This window comes from Tamandua tetradactyla, chromosome 2, assembly GCF_023851605.1.
Source record: "Tamandua tetradactyla isolate mTamTet1 chromosome 2, mTamTet1.pri, whole genome shotgun sequence".
Lineage (NCBI taxonomy): Eukaryota > Metazoa > Chordata > Mammalia > Pilosa > Myrmecophagidae > Tamandua > Tamandua tetradactyla.
Window position 1 is genome coordinate 111,050,279 of NC_135328.1, and position 25,849 is coordinate 111,076,127.

The window sequence follows — 25,849 nt, forward strand, 5'->3', positions numbered from 1 at the left end:
ACTGCGCATGTGCATGGCCCTCAGCCCCACTTACCAGCTCTGAGAAAGTGCTTACCTGCGCAGCTGGGTCACATCTGCTTCCAATCCACGAAGGCTTAACCCCGACCTGCTGCCACAGCTCTGCGCAGGTGCACAAAGGGCCTTGTGCCTTAGACCAGCACACACCAGGGTTACATCCCCCAGACCAGTGCATCCACACAGTCACATTTTCCCTTGCCTCTGGGTACCCATTTACAAGCATCAGCATAACATCCCCAGCTTGCACCTGTACCTACCATTGAAACGAATCACCCCACTGAGTGCCTACCCCATGCCCTGCTCCCTGCTGTACAACCATCCCACAAACACAAGGCCTTAGACTACTGAAAGAAATCAACTCCCAAAATAAATCAATACAAACTTACAGAGAAAGTTTGCTGATCTCTAAAGTAAGGTATGCAGAGAAAAGGATTAATGATGATTAATGATGGTGAAACTATAAACTAATAATTTGGAAAACAGAAAATAATATTATTGAGAGACATAATCAGTTGTCATAAATTCTCTGTGGAACATTGTGAATCTTATTACTTCATTAGCATTGTCTCATGGAAAATAATTGAATCAAGAATATTATGGAAAAAAGAGAAATTTCTCTCAGATGAAAAAATTGTAAATAAATATTAAACAATCTAGTTTAGCAGCATATTTAATAATTAATAACTTGAAGCTAAGATTTATTCAAAGGATAATATACATTTACTCTAAGTCAATATGTTAATATGCCTAATCATATGAAATAAGTCAAAGCAGAGAAAGTATATTTAATCTTAATAGATAAAGAAAAAATTTGGTCTTTTTATGATAGAAAAATTAATCTAGAAATAAGTTAGAATCTGGGTATAACATCAAAAGCCAACATTATTTTCAAAGCAGGAAATTCAGAAATTACCCATTAACCCGCTGTGAGTATTCATGAGTATTTAAGAATATAAAAGCTTCTAAAAGTTCTATGCAGTGGAATAGGATATGAAAAATAAAAATAGAATGTTATATACTTATTTTCAGATTAAATAATTATATTTTTGAAAACAAATCAAATCAGGAAATTAACACTGATACATTGCTATCATGTGATCTTTAGATCCCTGTCAGGGTTCTCCAATTGATAAAAGGATTCCATTCAGAATTACATGTTACATTTACTTGTCATCTTTTTATTTTCCTTCTGTTTGGAATAGCTCTTTATTCTTTTCTTGTTTTTCATATTTGGGCAGTTTTGAAAATTATAAGCCAGTTATTTTTTCTTTTTTACATGGGCAGGCACCGGGAATCGAACCTAGGTCCTCTGGCATGGCAGGCAAGCATTCTTGCCTGTTGAGCTACCATGGCCTGCCCATAAGCCAGTTATTTTGTAGAATATTTTAATTTCGGTATGCCTGATATTTCTCCATATTAAATTGAGCTTATGCTGCTTTTGCAGGAATATAACAATATAATCTGTGTTCTCATTTCATCCATCAGGTGGCACATAAGTTTTCATTGTCCCTTTACTGATAATATTCACCCTTGATCAGTTGATTAAAAGTGTTGTCTACCAGGCTGTTCCATTGTAAAGTTACTACTTTTCCCTTTGTAATTGATAAGTATATGGCAAGGATAATTGGGATTAGTAAATGTCCTGTTCCTCATCAGATTTCCTTCCTTCCTTCCTGCCTTCTTGCCTTCCTGCCTTCTTATCTCCCTTGCCTTTCTTGCCTTCCTCTTCTCTCTTCTCCTTCTTTCATCTGTCATCTATTTATATCATTATGATCCATGATTCTCTATTATATTATGTTTAATGATTATAATGTGTTTCTATTTTTAATTTGATACTCAAATTGTCCCAGGTTTGGCCATGAGAGCCCCTTCAATTTGGCTTCTGTGTCCTTTTGATATGTCCCCATCATTCTTTGTGTACTTTTTTACTTTCTGGCATGACAAGTTCTGTGCACATCTTAGACTTTCCTTGCCCCAGACTTGAAATCATCATTTTATCCAGTTGTCCTGGTCCCTTTTGGGGAATCAAGATCTGGATACTAGGTGCACTAGTTAGAATTGGGGTATTGCTACTCCAGCCTCTCTCTCTCAATGGAAAAATCTAGAGCAATTTTATGTATGTACACACACACACACACACACACACACACATTATCTCCATCTATGTATCTATCTATATGTATTGAAAACCATGAACTTGTACACATCCAATCCAATCCAACACTGCAGGTTTTATGCTGGTTTCCCCTTCTCCATATTTTAACTCCCTTTTCCAACAATGAGAAAACTGACCCTCTTTATTCTTAATTTGCTGACATAATTAATCACTCTAATGTAAACAATCTCCCACTGCTGCTGTCATCTTCTCGTCCTCATTCCATTGCAGACATCAATCTTTTCTGACCCAAACAATGTCCTTAGTACTAAACTGTTCAGGAAAGGAAGGGAAGTAGAAGAGAGAAAACATAGTCTGTTGCTTGAGTAAGAAGTGATAATTAAGTAAGTTGAAATGGAACAATTAATTACGGGAAGGAGAAAGCAAATAAAGCATACTGATTCATTTCTCACGTCATACAAAGAAATATATTTCAATGGTTTAAGATCTGAACGTGAAAGGAAAGCCATAATATAAATTTTTTTAAAAAAATGTTACTGTTTTTCTTGCATTAAAGAGATAAAGATACTCTTGGGTGTAAAATCAGAGTGCGTACATTTTAAAATATGACAAAAATAAAAGGAAAAAAGAGTGTATTTAAAATAATATATTTCAACATGTTGCATAAAATTTCCGTTCTTATAATTATATGACACGCCTTTATAAATTAATAAAAAATACCTCAATAGTTAAATAGGCGTAAGTTTTGAATGAAATTGTACATAAATTAAAAAAATATAAATTGCCAGTAATGATGAAAGAAATGTTCAGTCTCTCTAGCAGTGAAATAAAGAAAATAGTAATAAAAACCTTTTTCATTTCAAAATTATATGCTGAAATGAGATAATCCCTAAAATTAGAATGATTGGCAAATATGGATAGTCTAATGTACTGCTCAACAATGCATAAATTGGAAAAACATTCCTAATGGAAAATATTGTATCAACGTGTGTTAAAATATACATAGTCTTTGCCCTAGTAACTTTACCTCCAGGAATTAGCCTTAGTGAATAATCAGAAGTTAACAAATATTTTTGATGATGTTTATGTCACTATTATTTAACATTGGGATATAACTTAGTATGAGATCTATATGAATATATGTAATATAGAGACATTTTTAAAATACCTGATGTCATGCAATAAGTAATCGGTTAAGTGAATTAAGCTATATGCATAGTTAAAATATCATATAGTAAAATTAATACTTTTTGAAAATCTTAAAAGTATTTCATTATGTGAAGGAAACATAAGATGATCAATGAAGTATGATTCTTTGTACATGTATGCCTGTGCATATGTCATGGTGTGTGTACAGATAAATCTACATTTTGATATATGTATATCTAGGAGAAAGTATACCAATCTGTGAACTGTGATTTGATTATGGATTATTCCTATTTTTTTCGTTATGTTACCAGATTTTCTATCATGAACAGAAATTATTATTGCATTAGTTTCCTATTGGACATAAATTATTACTGTGTTAATTTCCTGTTGTTGCTGTAACAAAAGTACCACAAACTTAGTGGCTTAAGACAACAAAAACTTATTCTCCTATAGTTCTGGAGGCCAGAAGTTTAAGATCAGTTTTACTGGGCTAAAGTCAAGGTGTTAATTTGTATTAGCTTTTACTGGAGTCTCTGAGAAGAGAGCTTTGTTTTCCTCTCTCTTTTCAGCGTTTTGTGGATACCAATATTCCTTGGTTTGTGGCCCCTTCCTCCATCTTCAAAGCACATCACTCCAGTCTTTGCTTTCATCATTGTGTTGTCTTCTCCTCTGACTTTGACTTCTCTTGCTCCCTGTTCTAGTTTGCTAGCTGCTGGAATGCAATATACCAGAAACAGAATAGCTTTTTTTTTTTTTTTTTTTTTTTTTTTTTTAAAGGAAAGACAGAGAGAAGGAAGGAAGGATAGAAGGAAGGAAGGAAGGAAGAAAGGGAAACATCTTTAAACATTTTCTTGTTTTATTGTATTTTGTTTCTTTGTTTTTGTTACATGGGCTGGGGCCGGGAATCGAACCGAGGTCCTCCGGCATAGCAGGCAAGCACTTTGCCCGCTGAGCCACCGCGGCCCGCCCCAGAATAGCTTTTAAAAGGGGAATTTAATAAGTTGCAATTTACAGTTCCAAGGCCGAGAAAATGTCCCAGTTAAAACAAGTCTATAGAAATGTCCAATCTAAGGCATCCAGGGAAAGATACCTTGGTTCAGGAAGGCCGATGAAGTTCAGGTTTTCTCTCTCAAGTGAGAAGGCACATAGCAAACACAGTCAGAGTTCCTCTCTCATCTGAAGAGGCACATGGTGGACACGGTCAGGGTTCCTCTCTCATCTGGAAGGGCACATGGTGAACACGGTGTCATCTGCTAGCTTCTTCTCCTGACTTCCTGTTTCATGAGGTTCCGTGGGAAACATTTTCCTTCTTCATCTCCAAAGGTCGCTGACTGGTAGACTATGCTTCTCGTGGCTATGTCATTCTGCTCTGCCCTCTCTGAATCTCTCATTCTTCAAAATGTTTCCTCTTTTAAAGGATTCCAGAAACTAATCAAGACCCACCCAAATGGGTGGAGACACACCTCTGTCTAATCCAGCTTAACAACCACTCTTGATTAAATTACATCTCCAGGGAGATGATCTAATTACAGTTTCAAGCATACAATGCTGAATAGGGATTAGGATTAAAACATGGCTTTTCTAGGGTACATACATCATTTCAAACCAGCACACTCCCCTACTATAATGACATTTGTAATTATATCGGTCTCATCTGGATAATCTAGATCATATCTCCCCATCTCAGGATTCTTGACTTAATCACACCTGTAAAGTCCCTTTTTCTATATAAAGTAACAGTCACAGGTTCTGGGGCTTAGGACATGAACATATTTGGGGCCTGTTATTCAACCTGTCACAACAGCAATTACTATTATTCATTATTACTGTTGCAGAGATTTAAGCTTTATTATGTCAATTCTTGAGGTGGATTTGATTTTCTTCTGCATTATTCAAAGATACAGGTGAAGAAGAAGAAAATATATATTCTTAGGAACCTGGAGTTCAATAGAGGGGAGCTCCTAGGCTCTTAACTACAAAAGCTATTATCTGTACTAAATATATAAACCATTTGCTTTTTAAAAATATTAGAATATATTGTTTTCTGCAAAGATTTCAAATATAGTGATATGGAGAGTAGTTTTATATACAATCACAAAATTGAAAACAATCTCGCACAACATTAGAGGAATTAATACAAATATTATATCATCATATACAGTGGGGTGTATATATATCCCTAAAATTAAAGTATGTTATCCATTACATCAATAAGTATTTGTGATAATATTAAAGGGAGCAAACTAACTAGGTGCAAAATTGCGTATACTCTGATCTCAAATGTGTTAAAAATATATTAAGAAGCAGGAGGAAGTGGAAGCTATATTTAAAACAAGTAGAGCGGATTCTTTGGATAGTGGAAGTATGAGTGACTCTTCCTTTGTGGAGTTTCTTAATTTTCCTAAGTACATTATTTTTTTATAATCAGAAGGAAAAAAATAATAAAAAGTGTTGAGTCAGTTCCCCATAAAATATTAACTGAGTAACTGGGCTAAGGAAAACTTTACTACCTGGGAAGCTTTAAATTTTCCCACTGTGTATCACTCCATAGCAGAAGAGGTATGACAGCCTTTTTGTTTATGGGCAGCGGGAAAAAGAGTATGTCCTGTAATCTACTAAGTGGAAAGGACAATCATTATCTGCTAGGTGACCCAGACAGAGTGGAGATCCAGAAAGTCTGGGAATATTTTGCTATACAAATATTAAAATAAATCGAACCCCTTATTGTCAGTGGGAAATTACCCCTGAAAAAAGGGTTAGATCTAATCAGAAAGAAAAATATATGCAGCACACATAAACAAAAAAATTAAAAGGCCCACTTGCCAAAAGTTCATTACTTGATCCTGCTGATTTGAAATAATTAGAATAAACAAACTCAGAGTCAGAAACTCGAATATACGTTACCAGGGAACCTGGTGGAGATAAGGAATGGGAAGTAAGGAATGGGATTATAAGTAATAGTGCTGTATTATAGCTGAATTTGGTTGAAAGGGGTTAAAGTCATATATATCACTGATAGCATTATAAATATGAATAAGTTTTTGCATGATCTACAAAGTACAACACTTGTACAAAGTGTTAGTAATAGAAAGGTATATGGGGAAAAATTACCTATTGCAAGCCATGGACTATAGTTAACAGTAATATGTTAATATTCTTTCATCAACAGTAACAAGTGTAGCACACCAACAATAGGGGGCAGTAATAGGGGGGATAAGGGATATGTGGTGTTTTGGGTTTTCCTTTTGTATGTCTGTCTGTTATTTTTCTCCTTGGAGCAATGAAAATGATCCAAAATCATCATTGTGATGATGATGCACAGCTAAGGGATGGTACTGTTAGATGGTGATTGTATGCTTTGGGTGGAATAGATGGCATGTGAATATATCTCAGTGAAATCTGAAAAACAAAAAAACATACAGGGTTCCTGTTTGGAATGATGATAATGTTTTGGGGTAATTGATGGTGGTGATGGTAGCACAACATAGTGAATGCAATTAACCCCACTGAAACATATATCTGAATATGATTAAAAAGTGAAATGCTAGATTGTATATTTGATAACAGAATGAATTTTTAAAAATCCATGGGATTATACTACACAAACTGTGATACCTAAGGAAAAAAACTTCATTACTCCAAAAAGCTATAATACATACATTCCTCGCATCTTTACTTTATTTATGGGGTCTTTAATGCTTTTCATAAGCAAACAGACATGTACAACAATCTTACTCTGTCTTCTAGTTTTCACATAATATAATTCTTTATTGAGCTTTCATTAAAATTGGTCTAATAATTCATTATGCATTTAGCTGTCTTTAATTCTATTTGGATTTGATCAGAACAGTACTTAGCACTAGAGAAATCACAATGAAAACTATGAAATTTCAAGATCTATCTGCTTATTCACGATTAAATGTCAGCCCTTTAATTGTTTATTCTGTTTTAGAAACTGAATTATTGTGCTAGAACAGGTATTGTTCTATCTGATTCCAAATATTTGGGGGTTAGAGTCTCAGAAGAGAGGTTTTTCATGTTTATATGCTCTAATTCACATAATTGGGGCATTAAAATGAACAAATCAGAAACAAACAACCAGAGGGTGCTGGATTAACAGGAGTCTTAAAAGCTTTGCAGCTTCTTCATATAATATTGAGGAGCCATATTTCATTAGTTTAACATACATTAGTAACAATTAAACGTAGTCAAGGTCAAGAAATGAACCCTTTTACAATTTAAAATTGGCATTTTAATGTTAGAACACTCCCAACCCCACATAAACGTTATTTTATTTCAGTGTGATGTTCTGATACTGTTATAACATTAAAATTAGACTTTTTGATATCACTCTAATACACTATTACAGGTAGCAAATCTAGATTTTCGTTTTACATTGACACCTATATAAGCCTCTCATAAATGTGAAAGTTCAGTACTCAAAAGGAATAAAGATGCACATACAATTTCAGGTGACTCTGCTTTACTAGTGAGACTCTTTCTGAGCCAAGTGAAAAATAGGAAGAGGAGACTTAAATAATCGCTCCATTTCCTAATCCCACATCTTGTACCTCAATTGAAAGGGGTTAAGAGCCCATTAAATTTTCTTCTTGGTCCATAAGCTTCTTTTCAGTACCTTTCCCAGGTTGTGAACAATATTTCCTGAAGGTTAGTGATTAAAGATTACTGTGCTCCTGAAAATCCTTGACTCACGTCTTGAAACATGGGGTCATTTTAATTATCTATAGATGGAAGAGAGTGGTTTAACTTCTACTGACTTTAGGTGTCTCTTATGATGTATAACATCTTAAGGTTCCATAAAACACTGACTCTCATTACAACATGAGAAACTGCTGTATTTTTTCAGCTTTTCATTTTTATTTCTATCCTGTGTAGTTGATTACTACTAATGCATTGACCCCAATTTCTGTGACAATAGAATGAGGAAAAAAAAAACTACAAATCTGATTAAAAAAAAGGGGGTTGATATACCCATATTTCCAGCTATAGGTACCCCTCCTTTTGGCTAAAGCTGTCAAAATTATTATCAATAATTATCATAAGAACAGAGGATAAAGAAAGTGATGAGGATATAAAAGTACTTTGTGATCATTAATGTATAGAAAATATTCACAATTGAATGGTGATGAATTTGATTTTCTCAAACTGTTTTAAAAGTAGCTTTCAGACAGAAGAGGGATTACAGCACTGTAATAGTTATACTTTACCATGAAGTATATATATATAATATATTAAATATGTAGTAAAGATGTAAATTAATTTTCGTTACTACATTTAGGGTGTGTGTACATGTATGTATACATATATATATATTTATTTTTTTATTTCAGAGTTGCCCTATGTTAATTGTGATAAATTCTTGGTCTTTCCTGTAGAAGTTCAAAATAAGGAATAAATGAAAGACTGGCTACTAGTTGTGTGAGGGCATATGGGCAAAAGAATGCCGATGCCCTTTCTCACAAGTGAGGACTGTGTCTATCAACTTCATGACTTTACCAAAGCCCAGACTATTTCATTTAGTTCTGGGACTTAGAAACATGGTGCTTTTAGGATATTGTTGAATGCAATTTCTCCTCTCAAGGGAAGACTCACATTAAACCAGGAAACATAATGTGTAAAAACAAAATGTCATGATAATTGATGCAATGACAGACAACGATGCAGACATTCCAATGCTCCATACCTCTTTAAACTGTACTTTTCCTCCCTGTTATCTGGGCTAACTTGGATGTCCAAAATAATCAGAATTTGCTAACTTTTCTCCATGTGTGTTATACTTCAGTGAAATTTATAGAAACAAAATGAGTAGATAAGCATGAAATTAGAAGAGAAAAAGTCTAATGTTTAATAACAGCAGATTAAGTGTAGGTATTCATTTATTCATTCAACAATTTTTTGTGTGTGGATATTAGGTGCCAGGCTCTCTGCTAGTCTCAAGAATGACCTACAGTAGACCAAGTAGAAATACTCCCTCAGGGAAACAAAATAAAAACAAACTAAACAAAAATATGTATTTCTAAAGTATGAAGGAGAAACCAACTGGATAAGAGTTAAAAAAACAAAACGAAACAGTGAATTTGGGCCTCTTTTAAAGAAGGAGTTCTGAGAAATCTTCACTGAGGAGATAGCATCCAGCTAAGGCAAGAAGGGTGGCAAGCAGCCAGTGGTGTGAAGAGAAAAGACAATGCATCCCAGGGAATGGAAACAGATCTGGAAGAAGTTCTTTGTGGCTAGGGAGTACATTTGACTAAGCAAGAGAGTGGTCTGTGACTCAACAAAAATTCCACTTCTTTTTAATAAGCAATTATCATATAACTGCCCCCTTACTCTATCCATTACCACTTCACACAGACAAAATCTTGTTAGAAATGAGTCTGCCTGAAAATGTCCCTCACTTATTTCCAAGAAGGTCTCAAGGTACTGCCATATGTATGATTAGAAGCAAGTCTGCTATTTCCTCTCACCCAGTCACCTTGTCTCACCTCATACCGCCACCAAGCCATAGACACTGATGATACAAAGGTTTGTGAGGGGCTGTTGTAACATTAGAATGTGGCCACTAGGGAGAGGATGCTATTTTCATCTGCTCCACTTGGCTCCAAGCATAATTATACACCTTTTGAGTTCCCTTCAACACAGCTGAGACTATACTAGTAAATTTTAACGTGGCTTTACAGAAGATCAGTGATAATGCAAGAGATACGGAACTATTACATTCCCTCAGATCACCTGAGTGTTTCTTTCCAGGACAAGTGTTGGCCTGACTCCCAGCTTGTCATCATGTGTCCAGAGACGGTTTACCTCTCAATACCAAATCTGCTGTGCAACCCTCAAAGTTTTGGGGTTCAAGCTAAATTTTCTCCTAGATCCAGAGGTAACAGTGTGGTATGTCCCTAACCCTAGCCTATGACCTAATTCTCTAAGTATTAATTACCTACCCTAGGATTAATCTCTTGATTGATCCCTTGATAGGATTAATCTCTGATAGGATGATTGGTGGTATAGACATCCCTTCCTCAGAGATGTGATGAACTCAATAGCTTTTATTATACCTATGAGTCAGAGAACAAGCTTCCACGTTTGATAAAGCTCCTAAAGTCTGTATTTTTCAGTATTGTGAATAGATGTCTTTTTTTCACCACAATAGTTAAAATAATTTGGCCAAAGAAAAGGGAAAATTTGAATCCACTGGCTAATTTAGATGACCCCTGCCAAATTTTGCCTCTAGTACTCTTTTTCTACACATTTATAGATTAATAACTTTCCCTTTTTTAATGACACCTTCTTCCTTTATATATATTAATAAAATAATTTGATTGAATAATCAGGTTACAGTCAAATGTGCAGCCTTTAGAGTCCTTTCTCATTCATGTGACTCTGTCTTTCTCTGTAATGATAAAAAAATGTGTTGATCTCATAGTTTAACCCTTAAAGGTCAATTTAATTTCTCTCCCTTTAAAATTCTTGGGAAGTACTGTCTTGTAGATGCCATGTACTAACACTGTCTCACCTTCACAGACCAAGATCAGTACCCTAAAGCAAGTACTTTGATTGAACAATCATGTAAATCCCCTGTCATTGAATAGAAAGAGGGTCAGATATCAAGAGAACTGGGTTGCTAAGTAGTTTCACCACCTATCACTTCAGTTTTTAAATTATTAAAATAAGAACATTGAATCAGATGGTTTTTAATTACTGATACAACCAGCTCTACAAATCTGAATAATCTCCAAGTATACATTCACAATAATTTGGGAAAAGTTTGAAGAACACAACAATTATGGTGTTCATCAAGTTTTGATAGTAATTGCTTCATTTTTCATGCTCACTGTAACAGAAAGAATTAAATTATGCTTAATTTCCTTGTGGCATATTGTGGTAGGTTGAATTATGGACTCCAGAAAAAAAAACAAAAAACATGTCCTTATTCACTGGTTTTCCTGTGGTACGAATTCCTAGTAAATAGAAATTTCGAAGATGTTATTTTTAGTTAAAGTGTAACCAACTGACTCAGGATGTGCCTTAATCCTATTACTGGAGGCCTTATAGAGAGAAAGGCACTGGGAAAGCCAAAAGCCAGAAGTCAAGAGAAACGAGAAGGGAAAGGAGAAGATATGGCCATATGATAAGTAGGTCACGGAACTCCAAGGATTGTCAGCCCACCAGAACACTACTGACCTGGAAGGAAGCAAGCTGGCCAGCCTCAAAAAACTGTAAGATAATAAATTCCCATTGTTTAAAGTCAACCTATTGTATGGTATTTGTTGTAGCAGTCAGGAAACTTAGATATATATGATGTCATTATAGAAAACCACGAAATTGTTGAAACCTTACAGGCCTGGAATCCACAAAGTCAAGAATAAGAACTAGAACTTGAAACTTTTGGTGGCAGTTTTAAGGAAAAAGCTCAGTGCCTCACAAGCTGTTTTTCTCAGTCATGATTTGGAACTTTAACTTCAGAACCACAGAAGCATGTGTTTGGAAAGGACCTCAAGCAACTGGATGGATAGTTGGCCTGAGAAGGCCTTTTATTTCTGTGCAGTGATTTATGGTTTGTCTTGCAGTTGCCTAAGATAACATGTCATACTTCATTTGGCAAAACAGTTGCTGTTCTTTCTTCTAAGCCAGAGGTCAAGTTCTAACTCTTAAACATTCTCCAGTTATTTCAATTTATTCCCAAGCTTTTTGTCCCTACCAACCTCTCTTACTTGAAAGACTTCAAAATAATTGTAGTCTAAACCTGGAATTGTTGCTATCTGGAAAATTCATTTCTGTATTACCTTGCTAGTCTTTCAGCTCCTGGAAGCTCCAAAATTTGGGGCAACTGGATGTCATGTACATCTTGGTATAAAAGTGCTACTCTTTATCACTTACCAGCTGTGACCTTGAACAGGTTGTGAAACTTCTCTAAGTTTTAGCTTCAACATCTGCAATGTTGGAAAGTTAGCACCTATGCTTATAGTAGTATTATAAGGATTATGTGAAATATGTGTAGGCAGTGACTCACCAGTAGTAAATATTTAATAACAAAATCAACAACTTGATCCCAACCTTTTATAATCATATAATTGTGTATTGTTTGAACTGACACCTCCACGGTGGGGAGTGAGGTCTTTAGATAACAAAAAATTAAGTCTCGGCTGGGCAACTCATATTGCTTTATGATTCTGTCATATGAAAGGAAGGAGTTTCAGATTGAAATAGAGCTAGATCAGAGAAAAGTGTCCCTCAGAATGTGCTATGAATTTTATTTGGTTTGTCTTGTATCCCGGGGAACGTGGTTTAAGAGTCCTGCAACTCTAGTGCAACTGTATCACTACATTATTTCCAACTAACATTAATGTGAGGTCCTAATTTAAGTGTCTATCTCTGCTTCCTTAATTTTTAATTTTCTTCTCATTATTCTCTTTTTTTAAAATGGATTGTTAACCTTCTTTTTTCCCTCTACAACTTAGTAATTAAAGTATGGATTTAGCATCAGAATGGCTTCATTAAAATCCCAGCCCTGCCAATTATAGGCAGTATAATTTTATAATTTTTATAATTGAACTTCTCTGCGTGTCAATTTACTCATTTGTAAAAGATCATATTAATAGTACCTATTTCATTGGGATATTTTGAGGATTAAAATTGTAAAATATATGTGACACTCTGGTATATTATAATAGATGATAGTTATAGTCTTCATCCACAAATTTTGCAACACTCAGAATATGAATGCTTCACTATTGTTCAGTGAATTCAGGACAATCTTGGAATGTTTTCTTTGTGCTCTCCACTTTTCTTCTTGAAACTTCTCTTCTTTCCCTTTCATGTGCTTTCTTTTCTATCTTTCTTTTGTGGTACCATTTTCGTCTCTTAAAAATAAGAGTCATCTGCTTTGAAGATCTCCTCTATGAAGCCTTTCCTGATCCCCAAAGCAAAATTTAATCTAAATGCTTCTCTTTCATTCTCTGGTAAAATTTGGTGAATCCATTTGTATTGGTACTTACCTCATTTTAATGAAATTTTCTATTTATATTTGTCTTTGAATCATATATTGAAAACTGTGTGAGGTTAATGATTGCTAAGTAAAGTGAATGGCCATCTGCATTGAGTGTTGCTGCGAGGGACCCCTTTCTGAGAAGGGCTTTTCTAGAAGACAAATACAACGACCTGTAGGGACATTCCATGAAAATGGAACAGTGGAACGTACCCTACAGAACTGGACACAAGCAACACGTGCTGATAAACCAATTTTAGTACAATTGTGAAAGCTTATTAGATTGGACAAGCAGACCATGTTGGTCAATGTATATCTGCTTCCCAGTCTGTAAGATTATATAAAATGGAAACTTAATAGCAGCCAATATTCCTTACTTGCTTCCACGTTTGCCCTATATAGGCTGCCTCTTTCCACCTCCTCAGCAAAACTTCCTTCTAAATTCTGAATGGGATGTTGCCCATTCCTGAATTGCTTGATAAAGATACGAGATCCTAGATTTAATGTTGAAAAAAATTTTTTGATCAAGTTTGACAAGAACACTGAGGAATCCAGAGGCAACTGCAAACAACTGTAGAAACAATAAGAAAGACAGGCAAAAGTGCCTGTTGAACCTTAAGTTTTCTTTCCTCACCATCTCCAAGGGTCTTGAATGAGTCTCTATTGGATCTGAGCTCCACTCTCTTTGTGTTCAAGCTCTCCAATCTTACCTAGCTTTTATTCCAAAGGTTAGCAAGCCAATCTTATTTGAAAAGGCTCAAATTTTGAGCCTGAGTGCCTAGGCTTTGGTGCATTCTGAAGTTTTATTTTTGGTACTGCTAGATTCTTTGACCTGTGTACAAGGTAAGAAATGAAATGGTGAAACTGGGATCTTTATACTCTAAAAACTTTGATTCTCCACCCTCTGGCACCCTGACATAGTATGTGTTCAAAAATTATAGGGCTGGAAGCTATGCCTATATAATAAATAGTAAAGTCTCACCAAAAATAACCTAGAATCACAATGGCCATTAAGGGGAATGTTACAATTAGACAAGCTTACTCAGAGGTGCATCAAGGAAAAGGGCTTCTGAAGTACACAGGCCAAATGAGATGCCTATTTTAATTCTTACTCAGAGTCTATTAAGAACTTACAGTACTCTAAAAGCAGCTTATATAAACTAATGAGTTTTGTATTTCTAGTTTTTCTATGTTTCTTTGTTTTTATGTTTGATTCATGGCTTAAAAAGTTTAATTGCAGCTATAGGCTCTCTATTTTTGCCTGTCTGTGTGTTTGATATATGGTGTTTTCCTACCTCTGGACGGTATTTCCAAGTTAACTTATACAATATCTTAAAAGAGCTCTATTCAAAATGGCTTAAAGATGAAGAAGCACTTATATAAGTTAATACTCCTAAAGTCCTAGAAATTAAGGAAATCAAATTCATATATTTTCAAGTGAAAAAAAAATAGAGTATTCATAGAATGAAACCCAAGTGTTTATGAGATAAAACCTTTGACAGATTGGATTAGTTTAATATTGTTAGTTAAATAAAAACAGCTATGTCTTCTGAGTTATCAACATTAAGTATAATACAAGCATACAATTTTATTCTACCTAGCAGATTCCTCCTAAGTTTATACAGGTTTACTGATAAAATAAACTAGTATGTATCTCCTAGGTCTTTAAAATGATAAAAAATGTAATGTGTGTTTAACCAAATTGAGTTATTATTCTGACAAACTTCATTTTAAGAATAATTATGTTTGTAGGATGTTGGATTGAAGGCAGTTTCCAATATCTTTTTTGGTAACTTACATATGTAAGGTATGGAAGGTCTGTTCTCATTAAGGAAATGGAGAGTAGTTTTGTCCTAAAGTAAAATGACGGCTTGTTGCAGAATAAGAAACAGGAATGTGTAGGACAAAGTCGGAATGGATACAGAAAGTTGTAGCAGCCAGTCTTCTCTCACTACTTCCCAATTGTTCCAGAATGTACTACTCTTCAGTTCAGCTTGGTTTGCTCCGTATTCCATAAGTCCTTGATGTTCATTCCGGACACTGTGCCTGTTCTCGGCCTTTGTTCGCCTTCCTCCCTATCTGCTCAAAACTTAAATCCTGCTTCTTCTCAGAAGCCAGTACTTTGGATCCTTCTTTCATGAACTCCTGTAGCAGATCTAATCTGTTCTCCTTGATTTTATGTAATTGTACAGTTGTTCCCACTGTTCATTTTTAGTTTCTTATTTGTTATTATTTATTCAAGCAGATTATAATTATTTGAGCAAGGCACTAGGTCATTTTCATTTCAGTGCAAGGATCTATGATAATAAATTAGATGAAATAGTTTCTTCCATGCTCCCATTCACCCTAGACTTCTAAACCATGAAGCACAAATGGCTCTTATTGGTTAATAGGTTTCCTAGTCCCTGGTTCTTGTCAGCAGGTCTGAGCTGCTTTCTTATTGTAATATAACTCAGAAATTAGTTAAATCATTAGAAATTTAGAAACATAGAAGATACTATATACAAGAATGCTAAATGGATATAACAACTTTAGGCCCAAGGTATAGGTGTGTGTCAGTCACAGGTCAGTGGGGTTCATACTTAGTGATTTGGCATTCCAGAATCTCACTGGAATTAGGAAAGAGATATAGAAATATCATTAGAAAGAGATATAGAAATATCTATGATAAAAAGATAAAAAGTACAACAGTATTGATAAAAAGAGAAAGAGGGAGAGTGGGAAAAGGTATTTAGAATTTATGAACAAATATGATAGGTTGGGAGAAAAGAAAGAACAAGAGCCATTAGCTCTATGAAGAGCACAGGAAACACAGACCTTACCTGGATTCAAGAAGAGGGATTTGACATACAGAATCTTTGAAAACCTCAACAATCTGAGTAGTCTTGGGAGGTGGCAAAACAAAATGGGCTTTGGGGAGAAGTGAAGGTGGACATGGTGGAGTAGGGAGCTCCAAGACTTTGTCCTCCCACCCAAACAACTATTAAACAGGCAGGAACTGTCTGAAACAAATATTTTTGAAACTTCAGAGGTGAGAAGAACACTGTACAGCATCCAGGGAAGAGCAGAAGAAAGCTGGTAGATTGTGGTAAAGAACTATAAATTGCTCTCTCCACACAGTGGCTACTGGCACCCATCCCCTACTCTTGTGGCAGGCCACTGTGGGTCCACCCCGTGGCTAGCTGCTGCTAACAGAAAGGGACATTAAAATCCTCTTCTTGGGAAAGAAGGTATGTACAGCTGATCACCGATTATGGCTTTTGATTAGCAAATTCAGACTACTGTGTCCCAGCTTTGAGGGAAGCTGTTGTTTCAACTTGCCCTTCAAAAGGTGATAACAGCCATTGTTTCAACCCCATGCAGACAAAGCTGAGATGCCATTGCTCCAACCCTCCCGGATTGGGGTGGAGACAGTGGATTTAAAAATGCAGTGTTTCCTCAGTGCTGAGGGGGAATGTTAGCATAATGCCTGCATTTGCTGGGCAGGCCAGGATAGCTCAGTTTTGGGGAGAAATCAGAGAAGTTTTTAGGACTCTTCCTAACCCCCTCCACAGGACAGTTTGGAGCTAGTCTATGCTCCCTTTGTAGGTTCCTGGCCTTGTTTTGGCTGGAAAAGATCAAACTGGGGAAGTTCCACCTGGGGTGACCCTCCTCCAAGAATTTATCCTTCAAGTAAAAGCAGCATTGTTACCAGACAAAGTCTGGATTCTTTTGCCCCATGAATTCAAATGACCAATTCCTTAGACACCAGGATTTCAAAGAGGGAAAAAGTTTATTACTAGGTGCTAACAGGAGATCAGATGGCATATCACCCCCAAATCTGCCTGAACTGCAGTTATTCTGATAGTTTTATAGAATTAATAGATGGGTAGGTTTTCGATAATGAGAAAAGTGATCCCAGATGATGTAATTAGAGGTTATCTAATTATTGAGCATGCACAGATTGATTACATGCTTAGTCACAGAACATATATAAGAAAATGGTAGCCTTAATATGATGATGGACATGATTTCTAGTGTTATAATGAAGCATAGGTGACTTATAGATTAAATTCTAAGCTACTGCATGTCAGGCAGGCCCATTTTGGTTAGATCCGGTTTCAGTTACCAGAATAACTTTGGACTTGGGGTGGGTTAATTCTGGGCTGACATAAGACCCTTAATTAATAAACATTAGGGGCTGCTTTTTGTGATTACAAGACTCTCAAGTTGAACTGGATAAATGGGTACAAATGATGGTTAGTCACAAGGTTTTACAATCACAGGGGCAGAAGATAAAGACTGTACAATCATTATCAGAGATCAAGGCAGTTAGATTACAACGTAGAGATTTCAGATATTTCTCTCTGTCTACTCCAATACATCAGAAAGCAAAAAGGAATATCTTTATATAATTCAATAATCAAAATCATCACTTAAACCTCAATTTCTTGATTATAGCTTGACAATGAAAGAAGTATAAAACACTATAGAGTGAACATTCTGGAACAAAGGCCTCTGGCTTCAGATACTCAGGAGAGGGAGGTTTGTCCTCTGGGAAATAGAAGGGACAACCAAACTCCTGTAAATAGGGAAATCCCAAGCAACTAAGAAGCAAAAACTGGGGATAACACAGAGGCACATTAAGACAGGGAAAATCCCGCACAGTGTGTTCACCTTGGGCAGCCCTTCCACCTGGAAGAGCTGAAGCGCAAAAAAACTGTCTTATCACCAGCTGGTTACAAAACCAGGAGACAGATCTCAGGGCATAACGGCCAGAGTTCATGTTTTAAAATATTAAAATGTACAGGGGGCAACAAAAAAGTACAAGACAAACAAAAAATGATGGCCTCTGTTTTGGTTTGGTAATACTGCTGGAATGAAATATACCAGAAATGGAATGGCTTTTAAAAAGGAAACTTATTAAGTTGCAAGTTTATAGCTCTAATGCCATAAAAAATGTCCGAACTAAGGCAGCCAGAGAAAGATACCTTGACTCAAGAAAGGTCAATGGGTCCAGAATACTTCTATCAACTAGAATGACAGTACATGGTTGGCATTTACTGGGATCTTTGGCTTCTGGATTCAAACAGCTTCCCTGGGGGTGTTTACTTTCTACATCTCAGTCTGCATCTTGTGTTGGTTCTGAAGCTTTTTCCAAAATGGTTCCCTCTTAAAGGGCTCCAGTAATTGACCCCATCTTGAATGGGTGGAAACACATCTCCATGGAAACCACCTATTCAAAAGGTCCCATCCATAACTGGGTGGGTCACATCTCCATGGAAACAACTTAATAAAAAAGATCCCACCAACTGCTGATTAGATAACATAGCTTCTCTGAGATACAGAACTGTTTCAAAGCAGCACAGCCTCCAAAGAAAGATGATAAAAACGCAGAAAACACCGATGAAGAAGATGAGAATGTGGACATAATGAATAAAGCTTTAAAAAAAGGGATCTTAAAAATTAAAATTCAAAATTTGAAATCTCTGAAAGTAACAAGAACTACAGAATATCAGGAAAACAATGAATGAACAATATGAGAATCTATGTAAAGACACAGACTTTTTTAAAAGGAGCCAAACAGAACTACTGGAGTTGAAGACCATAATAACAGAAATGGAAAATGCCCAGGAGGGTTTTAAAAGCAAAATGGAGCTGGAAGAAGAAAGAATCAGTGACCTTGAAGAGAAGGCACTTGAAATGGGTTGGTCTGAGGAGAAGAAAGAAAAAAATATTAAAAGCCAAAATAGCCTAAGACAACTATGGGACACCATAAAAGCATGATCTGTCTGTATGCTGTCTGTAGAATATTCACATTAAAGTCAAAGATACAAATAGGTTGACAGTGAAAGGATGGTGAAAAATATATCATGCAAGTAGTAACCAAAAAAGAGTTAGAGTAGCTATACTGATATTGGATAAAATAGACTCTAAGTAAAAGACAGCTATGAGGGATAAAGTTGGTGATTACATCCTGATAAAGGGAACAGTTTAATAAGATGATGTAAAAATAAGTCTTAATAAATTCAAAAATATTGAAATCATACAAGTTATATTCTCCAGCCATGTGGATTGAAGCTAGAAATCAGTAACACAGTGAGCAAGGGAAAATCCACAATATGTGGAAATTAGCAGCATACTTTTAAAACAAACAATGGATTAAAGAGGAAATCAGAAGCAAAATTAGGAAATATCTTGAGCAAATGAAAATGAAAATACAACATACTAAAATTTATAAGATGCAGCAAAGGCTGTGCTAAGAGGAAACACTATAGAGCTCTTAATGCTTACATTAAAAAAGAAGAAATACTTCAACTCAGACACGTAACATCAGAACTGGAAAAACTAGAAAAAGAAGAGCAAACTAAACCCAAGGCAAGCAAATAAAGATTAGAGCAGAGGTAAATGAAACAGAAAACCCAAGACTATAGAGAATCAAGAACACCAAGTTGATTCTTTGAAAAGATCAATAAAAAGTCAACAAAACTTTAGCTATGATAAATTGAAAAAAGAGAGAGGATACAAATAATGAAAATCAGAAACAAAAAGGGGAACATTACTACTGACCTGATGGAAACAAAAAAAGGAGTATAAGCTGATGCTATAAACTCTAGGTCAATAAACTAGATAACCAAGAGGAAATGGACAGATTCTTAGAAACACAAACTACCTACTTTGACTCAAGGCAAAGTAGAAATAGAAAATCTCAACAAACCAATTACTAGCAAAGAGATTGAATCAGTAATCTAAGACCTCCAATAAAGAAAAGCACAGAATCAGAAAGTTTTACAAGGGAATTCTATCAAACAGTCCAAGAAGACTTAACTTCAGTTTTGCTCAAATGCTTCCAAAATTTGAAGAGGTGGGAACACTACCTAACTCATTCCATGAGACCAGCATCACCCTTACATCAAGCTGGATAAAAATGCCTCAAGAAGAAAAACCGTAGACCAATATCTCTTATGAATATAGATGCAAAAATCCCTCCCAAATACCAGCAAATCGAATCCAATAGCATATTAAAAGAAACATGCACCATGATCAAATGGGATTTATCTCTTGTATGCAAAGCTAGCTTAACATAAGAACTCATTTAATATAATACACAACATTAATAGAAAGATGGGGGAATATGATAATTTTCATCAATGCAAAAATGGCATTTGTTAAAATATGGCCATTTCTTGATTTAAAAAAGATGCTTAGAACACTAGAAATAAAAGGCGACTTCCTCAACATGATAAAGGGCATATATGAAGAGTCCATAGCTAAAATCCCATTTAATGATGAAAGACTGAAAGCTTTCCCTCTAAGATCTGGAATGAGACAAGGATGCCCAGTGTCACCACTGTTCTTCAGCCTTGTGCTAGAAATTCTGGCTAGAACAGTTAGCCAAGAAAAGAAATAAAGGTCATCACAATTGGAAAGAAAGAGTAAAACTTTCACTATTTTCAGATGTCATGAACTTATATCTAGAAAGTCCTGCAAAGATTGTAACAAAGCTACTAGAGCTAATAAATGAGTTCAGTAAAGTGTCAGGGTACTAGATCAACATGACTATCAGTAGTATTTCTATACACTAGTAATGAACTATGAGAGGAGGAAATCTAGAAAAAAAATTCATTTACAATAGCAATTAAAAGAATCAAATATCTAGAAATAAATCTAGCTATGTAAAGGACTTGTACACATGAAGCTACAAACAGAGCCAAAAGAAGTCAAAGAAGACCTAAATTAATGGAAGCATATTCCATATTCATGGATAGGAAGTCTAAATATCATTAAGTGGTCAATCCTACCCAAAGCTACTTATAGATTCAAGTATGGAAGGGTAAATGGCCTGAATAGGTAAAGCCATCTTGAAGAGAAGAATGAAGTTGGAGGACTCACATATCCTGATCTTAAAACTTATTACAGGGCAACAGTGCCTCAGTGACAGAGTTATCACTTGCCATGCCAGAGACTCTGGTTTGATTTCCAGTTCCCATGTAAAAAAAAAAAAAAAGCTTTACACCCAAAGCATAAGCAACAACAACAAAATGGGACTCATCAAAATTAAAAAAAAATTGTTCCTCAAAGGACTTTACTATGAAAGTAAAAATATAGCCTATGCAATGAATGAAAATATTTGGAAACCACCTACCCAATAAAGTACTAATATCTAGTATATATAAAGAAATCCTTCAACTTTAACAACAAAATGACAAACAGTCCAGTTGAAAAATGGGCAAAAGCATTAACCGAGATCTATCAAAAGAAGATATGCAAATGGCCAGAAAGCATATGAAAAGTTGTTCAACATCATTAACCATCAGGGAAATGCAAATTGAAACCAAAATGAGATACCATTTCAAACACATTAGAACGGCTTCTATTTAAAAATTATTGATGAACAAGTTTTGGAGAGGATGTGGAGAAATAGGAACACTTATTTCTGGTAGAAATGTAAAATGGTGCAACACTATAGAAGACATTTGGTGGTTCCTCAGAAAGCTCAGTATAGATCTACCATATGAGCCGGCTATCCCACTACCAGGTAAAAATACCCAAAGAATTGGAAGCAGGGACTAGAACAGATATTTGCAAACTGATGTTTATAGTAGCATTGTTCAGAGTTGCCAAAAGATGCAAGCAACCCAAGTATCCATCAAGCAACAAATGGATAAATAAATTGTGATATATACACACAAGGGGATATTGTTCAGCTATAAAAAGGAATGAAGTCCTGATAACTGTGACAACATGGATGACCTTTGAAGGCATCATGTTGAGTAACATAAGCCAGACCCAAAAGGACAAAATGTTGTATTATCTCACTGATTTGAAACAATTATGATAAGCAAACTCATAGAATCAGAATCTGTTAGAATACATGTTCCTAGGGGATGGAGTAGGATAGGGAATGAGAATTTAAGCCTTGAAATGTACAGGGTTCCTGTTTGAAATGTTAGAAATGTTATGGTAATGGACAGTGCTGATGGTAGAATGACAATGTGAACACTATTAACAGCACTAAAATATATGTCTGAATATGATTAAAAGGGGGAATGTCAAATTGTATATGTGGTAATGGAATAAAATTTTTAAAAATATCCGTGGACCTACACTCCACAGTGTACCCTATGTTAAACTATGGAATTTAATTAATAGTGCAATTATTAAAATGCACCATCATCAGTTGTAACAAATGTTTCAAACCAATGCGAGGTGTTGGTTAGGGGTGGTGCATTAGTTTTCTAAAGCTGCCAAAATGCAATATACCAGAAATGAAATGGCTTTTAACAGGAGAATTGATTAAGTTGCAAGTTTACAGTCCTAAGGCCAAGAAATGTCCAAATTAAGGCACCAGCAAGGGTTTACCTTTATTTCAGAAAGGCTGTTGCCATCTAGAACACCTCTGTCAGCTGGAAAGGCACTCGCTATTGGTCCCTTGCTCCTGGGCTCCATTGCTTCTGGGCTCTGTTTCCTGTGGTTTCCTCTCTGACAGTCTGTGGACCTTCACTTTGCGCCTCTGGGACACAACTCTGGATTCTGGCTTGCTTAGCATCTCATGGGAAGGCTCATGACTGTCTAGGCATCTGCTATCTCTGTCAACACTTTAAGCATCTCCAAACGTTTGTGTCTCTGTTCACTCTGAAGCAACGTCTGCAAACATCTGCATCTGCATCTTTCTTCAAAATCTTTCCGTTTTTAAAGGTCTCCGGTAAACTAATCAAGACTTACCTGAAATGGGAGGAGTCACATCTCCATCTAATCAAAAGGTCACACCCATATTTGGGTGTGCCAGATCTCCATAGAGATAGTCTAATCAAAAGTTTCCACCCTACAATATTGAATCGGAATTAAAAGAAATGGCTGCTCTCACAAGGTTGGATCAGGAATCAAACATGGATGGGGTACGTAGTAGTTTCAAACTGGCACAGGAGGTATATGGGAATCCTGAATTTTATGCATGATTGTTTTATGTATTATATATTTTATATATTATATATATTATATATGTATCTAACAACAGGAAGTAAAAGAAAAATCAGTTTTGGAAAATGTTGCAGAATCCTCACAGTGTTTATCATCTAGCTATTTCTGGAATGCAGGCATTCATTAGAGAAATGGTGTCATTGTCACAGTGGGTTTCTTATGTGGGCAATTGGGCTAACTTGGCTTGCCAGAGTAAATGAGGAAAGGAAAAGTAAAAAAAGGTAGAAGCATCACTCCTGAGTCATTTCCCCTATACTTGGTTTTCCCAGTAACACCTCAGGTATCTCCTACTGGTAACACAGGAACTAGATTGAGCTATCAGGTAAAATGATCCCTATAGAAACTGAGTTAATATGGGAAATAAAAATTAACTTTTAAAATAACAAATAAAATTCTACATTTCTCCCCAGTGAAAATTGAAATGATGGTTTAATAGTAAAATAAGATCTGGAAGGGCTTTAAAATATTGTAAAATCTGGATAAAATAAGAAAATACCTGCTTTAGAGTGTTAAAAGGATGCAAAAAGATGCAAAGACATGTACTCCAAGGTCCTGGAGAGAAGGGAAACACTAAGGAGGGCTTGACTTTTGGGACAGTTTTTCATCTTAGGACATATGACTGAGGAACAATTTGCAGCCTATAGGCTGAGAAGCTAAGGAGTAATAGACCACACAGAGGCCAAATGGCAAGGGGTCAAGCAAAAAGCAACTGCGAAAAGGCTGACAAGTTAAGTATATTGTTAGATGGCCTTACTGGGTTGAGGGAATGAAAATTAATTTCAACGCTCTGTGGAACATGGTAATCTCAGAGAACAACATCCTAAAAGAAAGGACAAACCAGAAATGGACAGCCTTTACAGAGGTGGAAAGCCAGCTTTGAATTAGCTCCAACTGAGAATTGACTACGTTGATCAAGCCCTGTAATATTCTTCCATAAGCAAAATAAAATCTTCTCAAAAGAAGGATAATATCCTGAATGTAAAATTATCTCTATAGGATTTTTCATAAATATACCTTGTATTTAATCAAATAACTACTCACCTTACAAGGAGATAAGACCAAGTAACCAAAACTAAGGGAAAAAAACAATATAAACTGACAAAGGAGAATGCGATATTGAAATTATCAAACATTGGTTTTATTTATTTATTTTTTTGTCTTTTTTTGGCGGTGGGGGTTTGGTGCATGGTTCCGGAATCCAAAGTAGGTCTCTTGCATGGAAGGCAAGCATTCTACCACTGAACCACCCATGCACCCCAGACCTTGCTTTTAAAAAAGCTACCTTTGAGGAGAAAAGGTCTAAAAGAACATTATAGGGACATATGAAAAATTAGAATTTTTGATTGAAGTTTTATGTCAATGTTAAAATTCCTGAACTTGATACCTGTATTTAAGGTGACTACAGAAATGAAAATCTTTGTTTGAGGGAAGTACATGGAATATTATGTATTTATGGAGCATAATATGTATAACCTACTCTCAAATGTTTAGAAAATTGATAGATAGATAATAGGCAGATAGATGGATAAATAGATATCTTCATCCTTTCATCAGAACCACATTCCTCCTATATGTTAATGATTTCACCTTCATTAAGTTCTTTTGGCTACATGTCTAGGGTATCTTGAAGGACAACATTATCAACGTTCCACAGTCAGTTATTTTTTATTTTTGTTTTTTTAGCTTTTAAAAAGGGGAATTTATTCACAGCTCTAAGGCTGTGAAAATGTCCAAATTAAGGCAAGACTAGAAATGTCCAATTTAAGACATCCAGGGGAGGTATATCTTGGTTCAAGAAGGCCAGTGATGTTCAGGGTTTCTCTCTCAGGTTATTCCTTTTATAATTCCATTTATGTTCTGTTAGAATTTCACTTCTAGCCTAATCACTTTTTGTTTCTTTGTTGCACTTTCATCTCTGTTGACTCTCTTTCCCTCTTTTGATTATCCAGTTTTTGTAAAATGTCACATGGCTTTATCACTGGAAAATAATGAGGCAATACATGTTTTGCTGTCTATGTGTGAACTGAAAAATAAATATGCAAAAACAAATCACCAGTCACCAATAATCATTGAAGTAAGTGAATGTGATTGGTCACTGATCATGTTTACATCTTTTTTGTGATGATTTGTGGACTGAAGAGGTAGCTGCAAAGTTTGTACTTTATATAATTAATATGCTATGAGTAACTGAAATTTGAATCATGCTGATGGGTAGCTGGTGCTATTTAAATCATAGTAAATAAAGTTAATGCATATCAGAATCATACAAAGCAAAGACTGCTTGTGTAGCAGAAATTTGGTAATATTCTAATATGAGAAAAATACCTAGATGAATGTCTAAGAAATCCTATTCTTGTATGAGGAAGTCTTTCCCTAAGCAAATAATGAAATAAGTATCATAAAGGAAGATAATGTATTTGACTTCGTAAACATTAAAGAAGTCTTCATGGCACAAAATAATCTAAACAGTTAAAAGACAAATGAGAATTTAGGAACTATATAAACATATGGTACAGGGTTTAGCCAACAATTCCCTTTCTCCCAATCATTCTCATTCCAAAGCACTGTCAAGAGAAGAAGTCTCAGTGAGTGCAGTCTCACAA

The 25,849-nt window shown here is 35.5% G+C and overlaps 1 long non-coding RNA gene across 9 annotated transcripts in view; it reads left to right on the forward strand.

Annotated features, from left to right (window-relative positions):
* Positions 1-25,849, forward strand: part of LOC143673679 (uncharacterized) — a 207,466-nt gene that overhangs the window by 134,695 nt on the left and 46,922 nt on the right. For 7 of the 9 annotated variants that reach the window (XR_013170514.1, XR_013170510.1, XR_013170509.1 and 4 more), the window contains one exon: positions 16,318-16,516. The exons of the other annotated variants lie outside the window; for them this stretch is intronic. This is a non-coding gene — a long non-coding RNA (uncharacterized LOC143673679). The remainder of the gene's footprint in view (positions 1-16,317; positions 16,517-25,849) is intronic. 9 annotated transcript variants of the gene reach the window in all.